We start from the raw sequence: 19482 nt of genomic DNA on the forward strand, positions 1-19482 counted from the left end.
TGTTTTTCAGCCTACTGAGGCTTCTATTTTTTCTTTAACATATGGTTTCCATAGAGATTTGTTTCATCCTTCAACTAACCATGGATTTCATTTGTCCTTTACTTATTCAAGAGTTGACATCAAAGCATATCTTGATGTTTATTAAGGAAGAGTCCTCTTTGCTTCTCAAGAACCTCGACCCTGAGGTTTCTCCTTTTAATCCTCTAAGATTATTTTTTCGACCTCTTGTAGAGGTGTATAATACTATAAACCATTTAAGATATTCAGCCTACTGAGGCTTCTCCTGAGGTTGCTCAACCCCTATAACAAGATCTAAGGTTTGGTCTTTCAACCTTCTCTCAAAGTTTTACTTCCACCAATAGATTTCAGATTTGAGGTCGCTCGGTCCTTCAAGAATAGATCCAACAAAGAAACTTAAACTAGGGCACTTCCCAAAATTTTGGCCTACTTAAGATGATTTCATCCTTGAAAAGTGTTCTTGAACTAGGGCTTCAGGGTTGGTCTTTCACCATAAGCTATGATACCATGTTGAGTTTCAAGGAACTCTACAATCTTATAATTATTTCTTATGATTCTTCCTTAGATAAATCTTATCTTATATTCATTATGCATCATAAAATAATTACACAGAGAACTTCAACAATGACAATATGGCAGAAGATCATAAAGAGACAACCACATACAAGAGCACAACATTTTTCCCTGGGAAAACCCACATGGGGAAAACCCAACAACCCTTCTTCTTAGAGAAGTCATTAAGTTCACTATAGATACATCAAGTCATGAAGTCAAACTGACCGGTAGCATAAACGTTGGTCACATTTGGTCAAAAAACACTTACAAGTAGCCCTTCAACACAGAGTTATGTTTGATCAGAACTTCATCTTCTAGCCAGAGATTAGGTCAGCGTACATTTTCAGCCTTCCACCCAAGTATTGACCTTCTTCATAGTTCGGTCTTCGATCACAGAGAAAAGGATTCATTATGCCTCAGAGCTTACATGAATAGAAGAAAGATCCACAAAATTATCTTCAACAGATGATAAATGAACCTGTCTATGAAATAACTATTTGCTTGCCTCAGAAAAACCGAGTTTCTTGCTCTTGGAGGACAAAATGGCATATATATATATATATATATATATATATATATATATATATATATATATATATATATATATATATATATATATATATAATGTCTTGTGAGGCCGAATGGGTGTGAACGTAGGGACAAGCCGACCTGACCTTTTTGGAGGGATGACTTTAATTTTTGGAGCCAAAAATTTTACAATTTCAATTTTTTCTTTTTTTTATTCTAGCATGAAGAACATGCTTACAAATAAAACAAGGGATAAAACAATAAATATGAAGACCGGCCATAGCTACAAAATCAATAGGAAGAAGGAAAATTTTTCTTTAGTAATAACACATTAGGGTTAAGGTAAAACCTTCTCTTTATCTAGATGTAATCATTGTTCATATTGAAGAATATTTAGTATAATTTTCTAGTTAAGACTATTCACTCTATTTTTTGAGGGTTGCCCTAGCTAGTGATAATGGTTAAGTGTGACATGTTTAGGTCCTCTTGATCTCATGGCGAAATCAAACTTGAAGAAAAAATATATTGTTGGTTGTTTGTTCAATAAGAAGGTTGTCTCATTTTGTTTTCTTCATTTATGGTTTCATATGTGGTTGTCCCTTAATTGCTCATAGTTGCATATTACTACTTGATTGATTTTGTACTTGTTTTTAGGAACATATTTGGAAGGGCCCTCCTTTAATTTTATACATATTAAGTAGATCCATGTGATTGGTTAGATAATGCTTATAACAACCTAATTATGCCTCCTTTCATTACTATTCAAACCATTTTAATTGTCACCCAATTTAATAAGCATTGGTACTAGCAATCCATCACCTTTTAAATTCTAAAGTACATCCTAAACAATCTTTTGTAAGTTCCCTCCTTATTTTTATTTTGCATAAAAACTAGCCCAAAGTGAGAGGAAGAGTTCTTCTAGTGATAGTGGGTAGCCTTCCTAAGTGCCTATGTGATTGCACTTCCATTGGGGACTTGAATATATTTGCATGTGGGTTTGGGAGATAATAGATTGGCATCATTTCTAATAGATTGGCCATAATGATTGCAAGCATTTCATTGAATATCTTATTCTCATTAAGCAACTCCATAATGGAATGAACCCTTGTTCTATAAGATATTAAAATGACTTGCTATTTGTATAGGTGAGGACATATAATAGACTTGAAGGAATTTGAAGACTCACTTGGAAACTCCACTAATGAGGAATGAGGTATGGTACTTCTTTAAACATTCATCTCAATTTTTCATTTTGAGAATTTCAAAGTGATGAAACGTGGCATTACTCCCATGGGAGGCCAAATGGTATGTTTTATTTGATTTTTTCATATATTGTAGGATATCCAAATGAGCTTCTAGAGCCATTTGGGATGACAATATTGGAAAATTCCATGGATGTATAGATTTAGCTACACTACATATTAATCCTTCATGAACACCATTTCGGATCTTGTCATGTTGTCCATGAGGATTTCACAATGAAAATGTTTATGTGTACCTTGGAAGAGGAAAAATAGGAATGGTTTGAATATTTTATTCCAAAGGACACATATACATTTGTAGGTTTGATCATAGCATTTTGCAAGCATTGGGCCCTTAGTTATGAGAAATAAGAAGTTGAAGATCTAGGTGATGTGTGTCGATATAAAGTGAGATATGTTACCTAGTGCTTCCATATGAAAGTAATCCATGGATGCCATTTTGGATGAAATCAATGATAAATTATGGGATGGTGATGTCCTTAGTTGAGTATATCAAGGAATAATCTGATGAACCAAACTAGAAGAAGGTTGGAGATGAGTTTCATGAGGATGCTTAGATCACCAACTTTCCTTTTCATCACATGTGCCACTTTTATATGAGATCTTAAATCCGGACTAGGAGAGGTGTGATAAATTAGTTTTGAGGTCTAAAATGGACCTCCTAAGGAAAATCTAAAATAATAGTAAAAATAATAAAATAAGAGTTATGAATTTTCACTGGAAAATAAATAAAACTATTTTTTTAAATTGCATTTTCAACTTATCTCCTTATAGGTTTACTCAAATTTCAAATGTGGGAATTCGTTGGATGCAAACTCAAATTTTGCATCAAAATAGTGTCCACTTTGCATACTTTTGTGTAGACTCAAATCGAGAAAAAATGAAAATACATGAAAACTGTGTTTCTTCTCAAAAAGCACATATTTTTCATGTATTTCAATTTTTCTCGATGTGAGTCTATGCAAAAGCATGCAAAGTGGGCACTTATTGGATGCAGAATATTCTGCTTCCAAAGAGTTTATGCACTTGAAATTTGAGTAAAGCTATAAGGAGAAAAGTCGAAAATATTAATTTAAAAAAATAATTTTCTTCTTTTGACTCCAAAAATATTTACCCTTGGGGTTAACATCATCATCTTGAATCCTATTGGCTCTTTTAAATTTGATTTTATAAGCACATTTTTCATTTTGAGGCCCATTTCTTACCTCAAAATTCCCCTAATGCGACCTTGTTATAGCACCCCATGAAGATCTTAATGGAGGAGAGTCCCTTGAAGACCATGCTTTCCATATTATCGTGGAATAAACATCTTGTGATGATAGTATACACTTGCATGAGGGCATTCCAATAGAAATCATGATGGATTCTAAGGAGTGCATGGGTTTGGTAAGCTATAGTAACTCTCTTATTCAAACTTATTGATGTGATGAAAATTTTGAATTGGATAGTTCTTGTTAGAAACCCTTGGAGAATGAAGAACTATAGGGGATTTTACAAGCTCATGTGATGAAAAACAAAGCACTAAGAGGATGATGATGTGAGCACTCTTTTTGTGGTGAGAAGATGCAGATGGAATATGGATTAATGATTTTTTGTGGACATCCCATCTATGACATAGATGGTGAGAGATTGACAGAAGAAGAATTTGCACCATTATTTTTGTTAATTTTAGGTATCTTCTATGCTTAGAGAAATTTACTTCAATTTTTCCATATTAGCTCAATATCAATTCCAAATTAGCAGTCATATCAACATGATATTAAAGTGCAGATAGAACATAAATATAAACATCAGAAGACAAGACAATACAAGAGGACACAAGATGTGACACTAGCCAGGGAGAAACCCCAATGTGGGTAAACCCCAATGTGGGGAAACCCTTGATTAGTTCTTATTATATTCTTCAATAATTCTGCAGAGAGAGAGATAGTACAAATACATTTGAAGTCAACACTTTGACTTGTAAAAATAAGAGATTAGACATCAGAGATCTTCATCATGAAGATGACACAATGAGGTTGTAGATATGATGACAAGGACTGCAGTTCTGTACTCAGGTGAAGGCATACTTATCAATCCTCATTCTTCTGCTGATTCTCCAAGGTGATTCCATCACCATGCTGCACCTTGCTAGCTGACTCATCCTCAATGTAATAATACCAACCCATGACAATAGCTCTGTCCATCTCATATTACAACAACAGCATACAACCCTCTAATAGCTTCAACAGTATGATAGATCCATATATTATGCTAATGATCTAAGCCTTCAAATACCCATACAAAATACTTGATTGTGGCGTTATGGCCTGCGGCCTAACACAGTTTTCCTGTAGCAGCATAAACCTCTGTTGCTCACAAGGAAGTCTACACCTTCATATTCTCTTACAGGATTAGCTCATCAATCTACCTTCTATCAATGATGAGGCTCCACCAAGGTCACTGAACATAGGCCTATATTAATCTGCCCTCTAACAGTCCCCTTTTTGCTCCAAAGGTCATTGTACTTAGGGTTTCCAACCAAGGTCATCAACACAGTGATTTCTCTTCCACAAAATTCACTGTTCATAGCCTTCATCAAGTTCAGGATCTCACACCCTTTGCTCCATCCAGGTGATTGTACACAGCTTCTAAATTAAGGTCTGCAACATACAACAATTATGCCCTTGCATTTATTGTCAACACAAACCTAAAATATGTTGTCTAAGTAAGCCTTGCTGGACAGACTTCAACGCATACCCCTCAGCACTCTTCTCTACATCTTACAAGCCACTCGCACTGATTTTCAGACCTTCCTTATCTTCCTGAAGCTTGACGTTGTCCCTGTCCAAATCAGAGGTCAGATTAGGCATCATTTTGTTGTGGTAAGACTCATCCATGACTGCGGCTAGGGCATGCTTCATTGACTGCGAATAGCCTTCTCTTTGATTGCATCTAGGTCTAGTTAAGGCCTCCTCTATCCAACATATAAGGATCCTCCTCTTGCTGCATAAAAACCGTCATTAACTGCGGCCAAGGTCTCTTCTTCCTTTGCGGCTATATGACTCCTTCAAGACAACGTTTAAGGACTCTCCTCCATGACAGGGTTAAGGGCTCTCCTCCATGACAACGTTAAGGGCTCTCCTCCATGATTGTGTTAAGGTCTAGGCTCGATGACAGCGTTAAGTTCTAGGCTCGATGACATCGTTAAGGGCTCTCCTCCATTACAGCGTTAAGGGCTCTCCTCCATGATTGCGTTAAGGTCTAGGCTCCATGACTGCATTAAGGTCTAGGCCATCTCCTTTAGGGCAGCGTATAGACCTTCTTTTCTAAGCCTCTCTTTCCACTAAAACCCAAACAAGTGGAGAGAGGGATCACAAGAGATGAGCGACCAAATGACTTGAAGGGGACCTCTATTATGGTAAAACGTGGAGGACAAGTGGGGGTAATTTGGTTGTTGGCCAACCTTGACGAATTGTCACATAACACAAATAAATTCATATCTCCATGAATACATGTCAGAATCAGATGATCTTTAGATCAATCCTACGCTTCTCGACGAGAGGAATCCAAGAGAAATATCAACTGCCATGAATAAGATGACTCACATGGAGTTTGGCCCTAGTTGCCAATTTTAACACTCCCTCTCAACTAGGGAGAACTCCATCTGCTAATCCATCTGCCAGACCATACTATATCTGCCATCAATGCCCTGCACTGCTCTGCTATGTTGAACTATGAAGAAGAAGAAGTGATCGAGAATGTATCATACCATCCTCTACTGACCTGAAGTCAGTTCCATATAAAGAGAGTGTATCATACCACTCTTACTGATTCGAAATCAGTTCCAAATAAAGAGTGTCTCATACCACTCTTACTGATCCGAAATCAGTTCCAAATAAAGAGAGTGTCCCATGCCACTCTTACTAACCCAAAGTCAGTTCCAAATAAAGAGAGTGTCCCATGCCACTCTTACTAACCCAAAGTCAGTTCCAATTGATCCCGGATCAATATCATCCTAGCATATGAAGTACAATACTACATGATGCGTCCATTAGTAGTACTATGGCCCCTATCCTCATTTCCCTGCTCATTGGCCAGATGAGAGGTACTTCCCATGAGTCCTAGACTACATGGGTAGGATGTCTCAGTAGGAGAAGGATGAACCACTCATCCTGCCTACATGTCGCCATGGGGTATCCCAGGGAAGTGTTGAACCACTCACCTTGTACATAACAAATCACTAGGGGAAGGTTGAACCACTCACCTTATGGTTTCTCATCGCTCCAAAAAGTACCACATGCCCCCCGGAGCTCCCAGAGCTCAATATCCATATCATACAGGACCCTTAGGAGAGGGTCTCTCCATGACTCCTAGTCGTTTTCGGAAAGTCAAGAATTTGACCTTTCCCAAGGGCTTCATCTGAATATCGACGACCTGCACATCAGTCCCAAAGTGTTGGAGCCTTCTTGCTCCCCGTTGTACCATATCCCAGATAAAGTGGTACCTGATTTCTATATGCTTGGAGCGATCAAAGAACATGAGATTCCTCAACAATCGAATCCCACTCTAGTTGTCACAGAAGATCACGGTGGTATCCAGCACATGTCCAAACAGCTCATTGAAGAGCTTCCACAACCAGACAGCTTCACAGGAGGCCATACTCTCAGCTATGTATTCGGCCTCAGCGGTGTTCAAAGCAACCAGCTTCTGCTTCCTGCTCATCCAGGTTATCGAAGCAGAACCCAAAGAGAACCAACACTCAGAAGTGCTCTTGCGATCCACCACACTGCTTGCCCAATCAACATCAGAATAACAATGCAGCCTCACAGCTTCGACAGTGAATCTCAATCTATGACTGATTGTGCCCCGAAGATATCTCAGAAGATTCTTGGCACCAATCCAATGAGGCTCAGCCATATGTTGGCTAAACATGCTACCTGCAAAACATCTATTCGGACGGGAGTTCACCAAGAACATCAATGCTACTATGAGTTGACAAAACTCAGAGGTATTTCCCAAATCAGGTCCGACAGTACTATCGCACAACTTCTTAAAGTTAAGCTCCATCGAAGTAGTCATGGGCTTGCAGTTCACCATTCCAAATCTGGAATCCAACTCCCTCTTATGTTTGTAAATGAGAGGGTCTGTATCTGTCAGAAAGAGGTCGTCCTCATAAGGTACTCAATATGAGAGGTCTATCATCCACAACCTTAAAGCAATGGTTTGGATCGGCTTCACTCCTAGCGAATCTCAGCTTCATCAGATAGCTATCAATCCTCTCATACCAAGCTCAAGGTGCTTGCTCTAACTCATAGAGAGCTTTCTTCAACCCGCATACATGAGATTCCCGATCATGAATCTCAAACCCCATGGGTTGTTCCAGATCTGTGGTCTTGCTATTACATGAGGGGAATGGCCCCCTTGTAAGATTTCCTTTGGTACATCTCGGACATGTACCTTCATGCTCTTCTTTGAATTCAGGCATCCCTGTCACCATCTGTCTCACATGGGGTAGGGCCTTACAATGAAGATGGGCAGACCTCCGGTGCCATAGAAGAGATGTGTCACATGACATGGTCCCCATTGGACTTCCTGCAACTTGATACAAATTGCCAACACTAAACCCAAGAGTAAAAGCATCTTTAAAATTTCCTTTCCAAGCACGTACCTTTCCATCGATGAATGCCACCTTGTAACCTTTGTCTTCCATTGCCGAAATGGACACCAGGTTCTTCTTGAGATCAAGTACATAAAGAACTTCTTGTAAATGAATCGTGTTACCCTGATTCAATTGAAGGGTAACATTCTGATCCGAGTTGACTCAACTCCCGGATTTAACCAAGATCTTTTACTTTTGTGATGTTGTTAGAATTGCATTTAAAAGAGCATAAAGGAACATATATGCATGTTGTAAACAAGAAGGAACATGACAAGAATCAACAACATAAAACACAAGATGTTGATAACGGAGTTCGTCTAGGAGGGACTATGTCTTTGGGCCCGGTGTCAAGATGGTGTAGGCCACTGCATTAAGTGCTGGAAAGAGTGATGATGTACATGCATGTGTGTTATCTATCATACAAGGAATATGCCTCACGCAGGAGTGGCTCCAAGAGATGTTCCGCTGCAGGAACTCTCATTCAAAAAGGGACTCCTTTTAGCATGACAAAATTTCACGTGTGTTAATAATGAGCATCTTGCCAACATGGCATCAAAGGGATCTCAACTCAAACATACATGGCAACAACATGAGTATCCGGTCAACATGACGACAAAGGGATCTCAATCAAAACATGACAATAAGTACATCTCACATTAAGAACAAAACAAGATCCCACATCAAACATCAAACAGGTATCTAAACGACACAATGCATCTCAAGCAAATAGACAAAGAAGTACATGATCACACTGCATATACCTCACATCAAGGAGTTATCTGAAGAAGTGGATGATAAACTGTTGGATCTGGTTGCACCATCAATCTCGTGGCGTCGAATCTCATGGAAATGACTGCTCGCACATTGAATGCTGACACCTGCACTCCACTTTGAAAAGTGGTCGAAAAATGAAATGATCAAATGGAGAATTCGATTGCATCATCAGATTTGTGGTGTCAAATAGTGTAAAATCGATTGTCAAATTTATGAATTCTGACAAAGTGAAAATATGGGGCTACTGGAATCTTTTAGATTACCCCTAGATTCCTTAAAGATAACCTCCACCATGTCATCTGAAGATCTGTTGCTCAGATCAAAATTCTGTACGTGCCATCAGGTTCGTGTCGTTGAGAGGTGTAGGATTGACATAAAGTTTGTCCAATTTGGACACTGGAAAAATTTCGCCCTCCTGAAATTTGGCTCAATCATGGGTCTGCCTGCTCTTTTCTAAGATCATGGTTCCACTTGCAAATCAATTAAAAAATATGTGCCTCGGTTTCCGCGCTCTCCTTGGCCTCCACGCATTGAGAAAATGAGGGTTTATATAACGTTGGGCTGGCGGATCTCCCAATGGAGTCTGTTTGGTGCGTTGGTAATTTGGGCAATTTGTTAAGGGGAGGTCGGGGGATCAAATCCCGCCTCCCCACAGAATCCATATATATATATATATATATAATTTTTAGGCCGTAGTTTTGTTTGATACGACATGCAGTTAAGCATGTGACATATAAGAAGCGGAGGTGTTATAACCGTTAAGGTTTGGGTTGACCGTTATACATTACATTGTATTTATGTGAGGGTTGGTTTAATAAATGGTGGAACCATTATGTAACAATGGCGTTGTTGGTTGAATTAATTGGGCAGAGTTTGGTACATGGGTTGGGTTGCCCGTGGAGCGGGCCGGCCACGTGGCTGGGCGGGTTCGATTCCCGCCAGCCCATAATTATTTACGACACATTTTTTTAATATATGGTAACGAGTTGGGGTGTGGGTTGGGTCCACCAGAGGTGGTCCATGTGTGGTGGTTGGGGGGCCAGCGGGATTCATGGCCCGTCGACCCAAATTCCAAAATTTGTTTTTTTTATTAATATATATTGTGGGAGGGCTAATAGAGGTGGCGGGGGTCATGGCTTGCCACCTATTTTTTTAATATTTTTTTTGAATTAAATATAGGCCATTTTCAAATATTTCGAAAATAAGGGATATTGGGCAATTTAACAAGACCACAATTTCGCTCGTTTTCGGGAGCTAGGTTCCCACGTCGCTTGACGGTGAATTTGTAGGACACTTAAACCTAGCCTACAGCCCAACTTTGACCAAAACTTTGACTAACTCTTTCTCCCTCATACAAGCTCAGATTTGAATGTCGTTCGCACTGTTAGAATTAGGGTGATGAGCACTTCAATTTGGTGTTGGTTTGGGAGAAATCTGAGCACTTTGAATTTTGACCATTTCTGAGTCCTCTGGGACTTCTGCCTATGTTTGGAGCCACCTGGATCACATTCCCTACACCCTTTACGGGATAGGTGGCATCGACTCCAAGAATAATCTCCACGATTGTCTCCTTCTCTATCAAATTAGAGAGAACTTCCTTGTATCTGATGAAGTGCCTTGAAGCACTACTATCAATAAGCAAGTTTCCCAAAGATTCTAGAGGAGAAGATGTGGAGAGGGCCGATATAAGATAATACTCCTTTTTCTTATCAGGAACAACATTTGATTCTTCATACCTGGAGTTCCTTGCTTTCTTGAAGAGTCGGCCATTTCCTTGATGTCCTGCATTCCTTTTACCTTTGCCATTGTACCTGTCATTCCTTCGATCATTGAAGTTGCCACTAGAATGATTGTGATCATCATCATGAGATGTATCCCTTATTATTTGGACATTCCCTCGCATAATGGCCAAACTTATTGCAAGAAAAGCATCTGCCATTCCTTCCACCCTTAGTGTGCTTGAGCTGGTGCATTTGATGGAGGCCCAAGGATTTTACCCTTCATGTAATCCAACACTTCTTGCTCTCAGGCAGTGGGATGAGGAACCCATTGAGCCTTTTGTCCTTTTCAACTGTCTTCGATGATTGCTCTTTCACTCTTGATGGGGCTTTGTCTTCACCTCAGCTCTGATACCATGTTAATTTTAGGTATGTTCTATGCTTAGAGCAATTTACTTCAATTTTTCCATATTAGTGCAATATCAATTCTAGATTAGCAATCACATTAGCATGATAGTAAAGTGCAGATAGAACATAAATATAAACATCAAAAGACAAGCCAACACAAGGGGACACAAGATGTGGCACCAACCAGGGACAAACCCCAATGTGGGGAAACCCTTGATAAATTCTTCTTATATTCTTCAATAGTTTAGCAGAGAGAGAGATAGTACAAATACATTTGAAGTCAACACTTTGACTTTCCAAAATAAGAGATCAGACATCAGAGATCTTCACCATGAAGATGACATAATGAGGTTGTAGATCTGATGACAAGGACTACAGTTCCGAACTCAGGTGAAGGCATACTTATCAGTCCTCATTCTTCAGTTGATTCTCCAAGGTGATTCCATCACCATGCCGCACCTTGCTAGCTGAATCATCCTCAACGTAATAATACCAACCCACGGTAATAGCTCTGTCCATCTCATATTACAGCAGCATCATACAATCCTCTAATAGCTTCAGCAGTATGACAGCTCCATATATTATGCTAATGATATGAGCCCTCAAATGCCCATATGTGGTGTTATATCTTGCAGCCTAACACTATTTTCCTGTAGCAGCGTAAACCTTTGCTTCTCACAAGGAAGTCCGCACCTTCATATTCTCTTACATGATCAGCTCATCAATCTACCTTCTATCAATGACGAAGCTCCACCAAGGTCACTGAACATAGGCCTATAATAATCTTCCCTCTAACAATCCCCTTTCTACTCCAAAGGTCATTGTACTTAGGGTTTCCAACCAAGGTCTTCAACGCAGTTATTTCTCTTCCACATAATTCACTGTTGATAACCTTCATCAAGTTCAGGATCTCACACCTATTGTTCCATCCAAGTGATTGTACACAACTTCTAAATCAAGGTCTGCAACATACAACAATTATGCCCTTGCATTTATTGTCAACATAGCCCTAAAATATGTTATCCAAGCATGCCTTGCTGGATAGACTTCAACACATATCCCTCAACACTCTTCTTTATGTCATACAAGCTACTCACACTTATTTTCAGGCCTTACTTTTTTTTTTGAAGCTTGACGTTTTCCCTTTCCAAATCAAAGGTCAGATTAGGCATCATTTTGTTGTGGTAAGACTCCTCCATGATTGCAGCTAGGGCATGCTTCATTCACTGTGAATAGCCTCCTCTTTGACTGCATCTAGGTCTAGTTAAGGCCTCCTCTATCCAGCGTATAAGGATCTTCCTTTTGCTGCATAAAATCCCTCATTAACTGCGGCCAAGGTGTCTTCTTCCTCTGCGGCTATATGCCTACTTCAGGGCAACGTTTAAGGTCTCTCCTCCATGACAACGTTAAGGGCTCTCCTCCATGACAGTGTTAAGGGCTCTCCTCCATGATTGCGTTAAGGTCTAGGCTCCATGACTGCGTTAAGGTCTAGGCCATCTCCTCTAGGGCAGCGTATAGACCTTCTCTTCTAAGCCTCTCTTTCCACTAAAACCCAAACGAGTGGAGAGAGGGATCACAAGAGATGAGTGACCAAATGACTTGAAGGCCACCTCTATTTATGGTAAAACGTGGAGGACAAGTGGGGGTAATTTGGTTGCTGGCCGACCTTGACGAATTGTCACATAACAAAAATAAATTCATATCTCCATGAATACATGTCAGAATCGGATGATCTTTAGATCAATCCTACACCTCTCGACGAGAGGAATTCAAGAAAAATATTAGCTGCCATAAATAAGATGACTCACATGGATTTGGCCCTAGTTGCCAATTTTATCAATTTTCCAGTCAACCTTGAGATTCATATCATGGAGCATAAAGAAGACATTGCAAATCCTATGTCCTTTGATTATGGAACACTAAAATATGCTGAATTAGTGTTTCACTTTATATTATGCGTCATCCATATGTCCTCATCAATTTGTAAAATTTATTTTATCATAAGTAGCATTATGATCACATTCCATATGTAGAAATTTTCTAGCCATGGATATCTTCAACTTGTACCCAATTTACTTATGAAAAATCAACCAAGTGATGTAATTTCAAGGTTTCCATATGCTTGGGACAGAAACATTCTCACTCTTTGATGTATGGAAGCATTTTTTAATCCTTCCAAAAGAGGGAAGCAAGCCTTAGATTATCTTTTGATTTATTTTTCTAGATGTAATTTTTATGGCACGATTCATGTGGAGATTTAATAGAAGGAAAGAAGGAAAGGAAATAACTTTTCACAAGTTTGTCTTCGAGTGATCTTCTCAAACCTTATTGATAGAGGCTATGACAAGTGATATCCATGATATCAATGCAGGATGATTGTTGGAACATGTATATCAACCTTTGGGAAGACAATTTGTAATGCATGGAGGTGATTTGTGGCAAGATAGTGAGATGCATTTTTTGAATGCAAGAGGTGATGACTGTACTAGCCTTATTTGATATTGGTTAAAGGAAGCATGTAGCAACACAAACCAACCTTGGTGTGACCTTGGTGTTTTCTTCCATCCTTAGGATCTCACTTCAGTTTTCAGCCACATAAAGGTTTGAGCCTATGCTTGCAAGATGCTTGACATAGGCTTGCCTTGGTTTGGTTCCAGATAGAAAAGGAGATCTCATGTCTTTCATGACATGACGCGATGTTTGCCTTGCCTTACTGATTTCACTTAAAATTTGTATCTTCTTGTTGTAGAGTATGGTAGGAAGAATGAGCTTGATGGTCATAAGTATTTTGGGTCCAACCTTTGTTTCTAGCTACCCTTAAGAATGAGTAGTTAGATAGACATTCTCAAGTTTTTGTAATGAATTGGGACTAAAGACAATTTAGATAATGTGGCAAGGATGTGAAGTTTTTGATTCATTTCATCATGGCCAACCAACCCTTTGATTCACTTTGAAATATTAAAATATTTTGGATTTCTCTTGCACCTCACCGGTGAGAGAAATCTCCATTTGGAGTTGGTTATTATCCCTTGAAACTGCATGGTTCATTTTGAATTTTCATAGTTTTTTCTTCTTTCGTCAACATAATAGATCCTCAAAGTCCAATGGCAATCATGAATTTTAGGAAGAGACTTGGGAGGTATTGATGGAGAGTTTTTCAAAGACACTTCACCTTGAGGTTCCGCTTGGGTAAACTTGACACCAATTTTGAGGCATTATTACATGGCTTCCATCATCTTTTGTTGCATCATTGATGAGAACCTTGTTCCTAGGTTGAACCTAGGGCTCAAGGCGATGTGGTTGGAGAATGTGGGAAGGGAAGGAACCTTAGAAGATGAGCATCCTACTTGGGAGGGTACCATGTGGAACTAAGCTATAAATGGGCTGGTCAAAGGCCCACTTGAGGTTGAACACCCTCTTCAAGGAGGTGGGTATGATGTGTTGAAGGCAATAAGCAATGAGAAATAACTCTGATGGAGGAGATTCCACATATTCAAGGGAATATTTCTCATTCGAGGAGAAACTTTTCGGGTAAGGACACATTTTAACATATTTGGAGGCATATTTCACCTTTTGAGGTATTTTGGGGAAAGGACACATTATTGAGGGCCTTTTCTACATACTTGGATGTATGTTTCACCTTTAAGGAGGGCATAGTGGTCAAATTAATTTGTCCAAGGAATTTTCTACATATTTGGGTGAAAGATGTTTACATGAGGAGATGCCACGTGGTTTTGTTGACATAGGCAAACCCTCAAATGAATAATAAATGCATGCTTGAAAAGGATATTGTGAATTAGAAAGATGGAAAAAGGCAATATGGACCCATTTTATTCATTCAAAAGGCAAAAAAGAGTGGAATACTCGAGGAGAATAATTCCTAGGCCTTTTAAAAATAAATTTCATTTATGAAATAGGGTTTGATTTGAAGGATATAAATGGAGGATAATATTTATTTTCTAATAATGTGTTTGGAATTGTGAGAGGTCCCTTCCAAGGCTAGTAGTATATCTTTGGGAGGAAGAAGTTAAGGGGCTTCTTAATGTGACAATCGTCATCTTTCTTTTTCGTTTTCTTGGGTTGATTTGATGGAAATGGATTACTTGTATAGATCTACAAGTGTAAGCTTGGAAGAAGGGAATTTTTTTTCCCAATAAGAAGACATCGACATCAGGATTGAGATGAAACCCTCCCTTATCTCATTATAATCATCATTCATAATAAGGGATATCTATTATTCTAATCTAATGGTTGTGTTCATTTACTTTACCTTTTGTGGGTTGGCTTAGCTAGCAGTAAAAGTTATGTGTGACACATTTAGGTCCTCTTAATCTTATCGTGAAATCAGAGTTGAAGAATTATGCATTGTTGGTTTTTTGTTCAATGAGAATTTTTTCCTACTATATCTACTCCATTTATGGATTCATATGTGGTTGTCCCTTAATTGTTAATGGTTGTACATTATTACTTCCTTGATTTTGTACTTGCTTTGAGAAGAATCTTTGGAAATTCCCGTCTTTATTTTTCTGTATAGTGAAGTTGATACATGTGGTTGGTTAAAGCATGTTTATAGCACCTTATCTATGCCTCTTTTCATACTGTCTGCACCCTCTTGGTTGTCGATATCTACTCCATCACCCAATTAGATAGGCACTTGCCTTGGAAATCCACCATTCTTTAAATTTTAAAGAACTTCTTAAACAATATTTTTAAGGGTTCCTCCCTCATGCTGGAAAAGAACTAACATAAAGTGAGGAAGAATCAGTGTGTTGACAATGGGAAACATTCCTAAGTGCCTTTTGAGTTGCACTTCATTCAAGGACTTAAATATCATTTAGTGTAAGTTTAGGAGGTAAAAATATGAATCATTATTTAAGTGTTACTTTTGATATTGTGTACGTATTTTAGAAAAAAAATGATCAACCTATACATGTTTAGAGATTGCAAGTTAGGATGTGCTCAATAAGATGCTAGCAATGGATACACTTTAGTGGGTTAATAACAGTGATGGGCCCACTTACTATTGTACTAAATGATACATATTATGTTACTATTGTCTTAGATTGCAAACCAAAATGCATTCTACAATATGATGGCATTAGTTTCACTTTTATGGTTTAATAATGGCGGTGGACCCATTGACCATTAGACTAGATTATGTGTGTATAATTCAACATATTTAACCTGATTAATTACAAAGATAAGTAACACTTTATTGATTTCAAATATAACGATTATGTGTTTATAATTTTATTGCTTGTACTTCATTTCATTTGAATTGTACCTTTGAAGTGTATATTTCTAAAGTTAGTTTAGATTTTTTTCCTACAATTTGATTGCTTGTACTTCATTTCATTTGAATGGTTGATGATTACCTCTGAAGTGTATATCTCTAAAGTTAGTTTAGATTTTTTTCCTACATTTCATTTGAATGGTTGATGATTACCTCTGAAGTGTATATCTCTAAAGTTAGTTTAGATTTTTTTCCTACAATGATGATGTTTTTTCATATCCTTACATGGTTATGGACTTGATATTTGTGAATACTTCAAGTTTTTGTGAGCTTAGGTTTAAGACCTTTGGGATGTGTATAAACATTTCATTTGAATTGTTGATGATTACCTTTGAAGTGTATATTTCTAAAGTTAGTTTAAATTTTTTTCCTATAATGATGATGTTTTTTTGTATGCTTATGTGGTTATGGACTTGATATTTGTGAATACTTCAAGTTTATATGAGCTTAGGTTTAAGACCTTTGGGATGTGCATAAACATTTTAGTAGAATAAGTCATGGAAAAGTATTTTTTACGTTAATTTATTAATATGAATGATTGTGGACTTAATGGTTAAAAACATATGTCTCCACAGAGATCATATTTACGAATATAGAAGGGATAGGTTATGTTTATCTCTATAGAAAAGTAATCAAATCACTATTTGAAAGGGCTTTCTTGTCCCACAAAGAAGGGGTTTGCATATGTCAATTTTCTGTCTCACTTGTTTGTGACCTTTATTATATTATATATTTTTTTATTTGGACATATATTTGTAATAGTTATCAAACTTATTTATTTGTTAATGGAGGTAAGCACCTTTATTCAAAGCGTGAAAATAAAAAGTAAAGATTAAATAAATCAAGTATTGGATACACATCAAAAAAAACTTATATATAATTAAATTTAATGATAATTGTTGGACTGGTTCTTCACAAACAATCAAGATCAATTGATCATTGTGGTTGAACAAGAGCTTTTTTGTTATCCACTTCGCTTTATTTCACATTATTGATCTCAACTAAGGTTTCCTATAACAAGTTTTGAATTGGTAGAAAAATCATTGCATGGTGTGGTGCCATATTTTGGTTGGTATATTAGATATATGGTTTCAACTTGTCTTTTGAATGTTCATGGAGCCATTTTAATCATTTTCAAGTATGTTTTATTTATAGGAAAGTTGTCTTCATGTGTTTGCAAACAAATTTCATTCCATGGGTTTTTGTGGTTACAATGACTCTAAATGGAGAAGCTTTGTCACTATCCATAGCAACATCTTGTTATTTTCTCCCTTGCAGTACCTCTATTCTCAAGGCCAATAAACATATGTTCATGGATTGGTGTATTTTCCATGCCTTGGGGCACTTCATTTCTTGTTTCCAAAATAGATGCCTAAAAATATTGAGTCTAGGTTTCATAATTTGAGTGTGTTAATAAGTGTCTTGTTATTAATGCATGGCAATTTTCATCCAAAAATATTTCTACAACAAAACCAAAGATTCAATAACAAGAATTTCCTATTTTATATATATATATATATATATATATATATATATATATATATTAATTAGTTTTTAAAAAACATAATTCAAATGATTGGGGTTGTATTCCAAATGACTAACTCTTTTCTTGTTTGTATAGGTGACATGATGATGCGAAAAAGTTTCATTCAGTTCTATTGTCATCTGCGGGATTAGCAAGGAGGTTGTCCATTAAATATGTTAATTGGGCAGAAAAATCCAAAGATCTATCTCAAAAACTACAAGATTCTTGTATTAGAATTGAAGGTGTTAAAGAATTATTAGTGTTGAGATTTTGAAAGAAATTAACAAAATATTTTATTATTACATTAGTTTCACAAATAACTCACCTATTTGGATCATGATAGAAACTAACCAATGGATTAATATTATATTTCTATTTTATAATTTTAATGGTATTTCATTTACTTCTAATGTTCAAATTCTAATGTAAATTATAATTTTGAAGTTATTTTTCAATACTTATTGTTTTGATTTCATAAACATTTATATATAGATGCAAGAACACGGTGTAAAACCACATTCCAATACACTTTTAATTCAATGGATGGATGTTGATATATTAGAATATTACACTAGCTAAAATTTGAAGTTATTTTCAATATTTATTTGTTTTGGATTCTCAAACATTTATACATAAATGCAAGAACACAATGCAAAATAAATTCTAATAAGCTTGTATTTCAATGGACAATGATGTATTAGAATATTACAACAATTAAAATTGAAATGAAAAATTAAAATTCCAACATCATAGTAACCAAATGCAAACACAAAAAGCACAATGATATTAAAATATCATGTCAATTAAATTTGAAATTATAATCTCAAAACTATAATCTCTTCAAGTACCTTATGTGCCTAATTTAAAACATGGAAATAAAAAATGAGATGGTGTAACAAATTATTAGATAATTATAAACATTTAAAATAAGAATAGTAATAATACAACCCTATCAATTTATATTTTATTCCTTAAAGAAAGTCTCATTATAAAAATTCTCTAAAAAGGCATTTCATAAATATATGGGAGAAGTAATTCCCAACACCCTCTTGTATTTAGGAAAATAATGAGGAAGACGATGCCTGGCTAGTTCCATTATGAGGATTTCCCCCCTTTCTCAAGTTTTTGGATGGAGAGAAGTGTTAACCGCAAACCAAAATAAGGTAGGAAATCCCATAGAATTTTGTAGAAAGAGACCATGTAAGCTTCTTAGGAATTGTGCCTTAACCAACTAATTTTTCCCTTGGGGTTGTGTGGGGGAGAGAGAGAGAGATCTTAAAAATGATTGTTACAACTATATCAATTTGACACATCTCATTCATTAGAAAAAAAAATTCCACTAGAACGAGTGTCATTTTAAAGAAAAATGTTTTTATACAAAATTACATCAACTACATTTTGTTTAGTTTCACTGTATGTAGAATGTGGTTTTCTAGATATCGTGTCTTTTAGTAATATAGTAATATATAGTATCTCAATCACACATCTCGGAGAGTATTATACCTTTAACCATTTTGAGATTAATTTATATATTGGATCCTTTGTCTCCAATGTTTTGCATATCTTTTATTCTTAAATTCCAAACTAGTCCACTTTTAGTAAATGTCTAGACCATAATAGTTTTAATAAACCTTGTGGAATAATCAATTATTGGTTGTGCATTTCATGATGGTGTAACACCCATCTCATCTATTTCTAATCTAATTCTAAGGCATAAATTTTTAAGTTGTCTCTTCTATTTTTCTCCCACTCCAATTCAC

At 36.8% G+C, this 19482-nt stretch overlaps 1 protein-coding gene across 5 annotated transcripts in view; it reads left to right on the forward strand.

Moving 5' to 3' along the window:
• LOC149203912 (uncharacterized) overlaps nucleotides 1–18080 on the forward strand; it is a 387797-nt gene extending 369717 nt beyond the window's left edge. For 4 of the 5 annotated variants that reach the window (XM_089403610.1, XM_089403611.1, XM_089403609.1 and 1 more), the window contains one exon: nucleotides 17819–18080. The gene's annotated coding sequence lies outside the window, so the exon portion shown is untranslated. Of the gene's footprint in view, nucleotides 1–2246; nucleotides 2315–17818 lie in introns of all 5 variants that reach the window. The other variant, XR_016253983.1, reaches the window with a different exon arrangement.
• Nucleotides 18081–19482: the final 1402 nt, after the last annotated feature.

The sequence above is a fragment of the Pinus tabuliformis genome, chromosome 2_1 (assembly GCF_031772625.1).
Source record: "Pinus tabuliformis cultivar Carrire ecotype Pingquan chromosome 2_1, CPIR1, whole genome shotgun sequence".
Lineage (NCBI taxonomy): Eukaryota > Viridiplantae > Streptophyta > Pinopsida > Pinales > Pinaceae > Pinus > Pinus tabuliformis.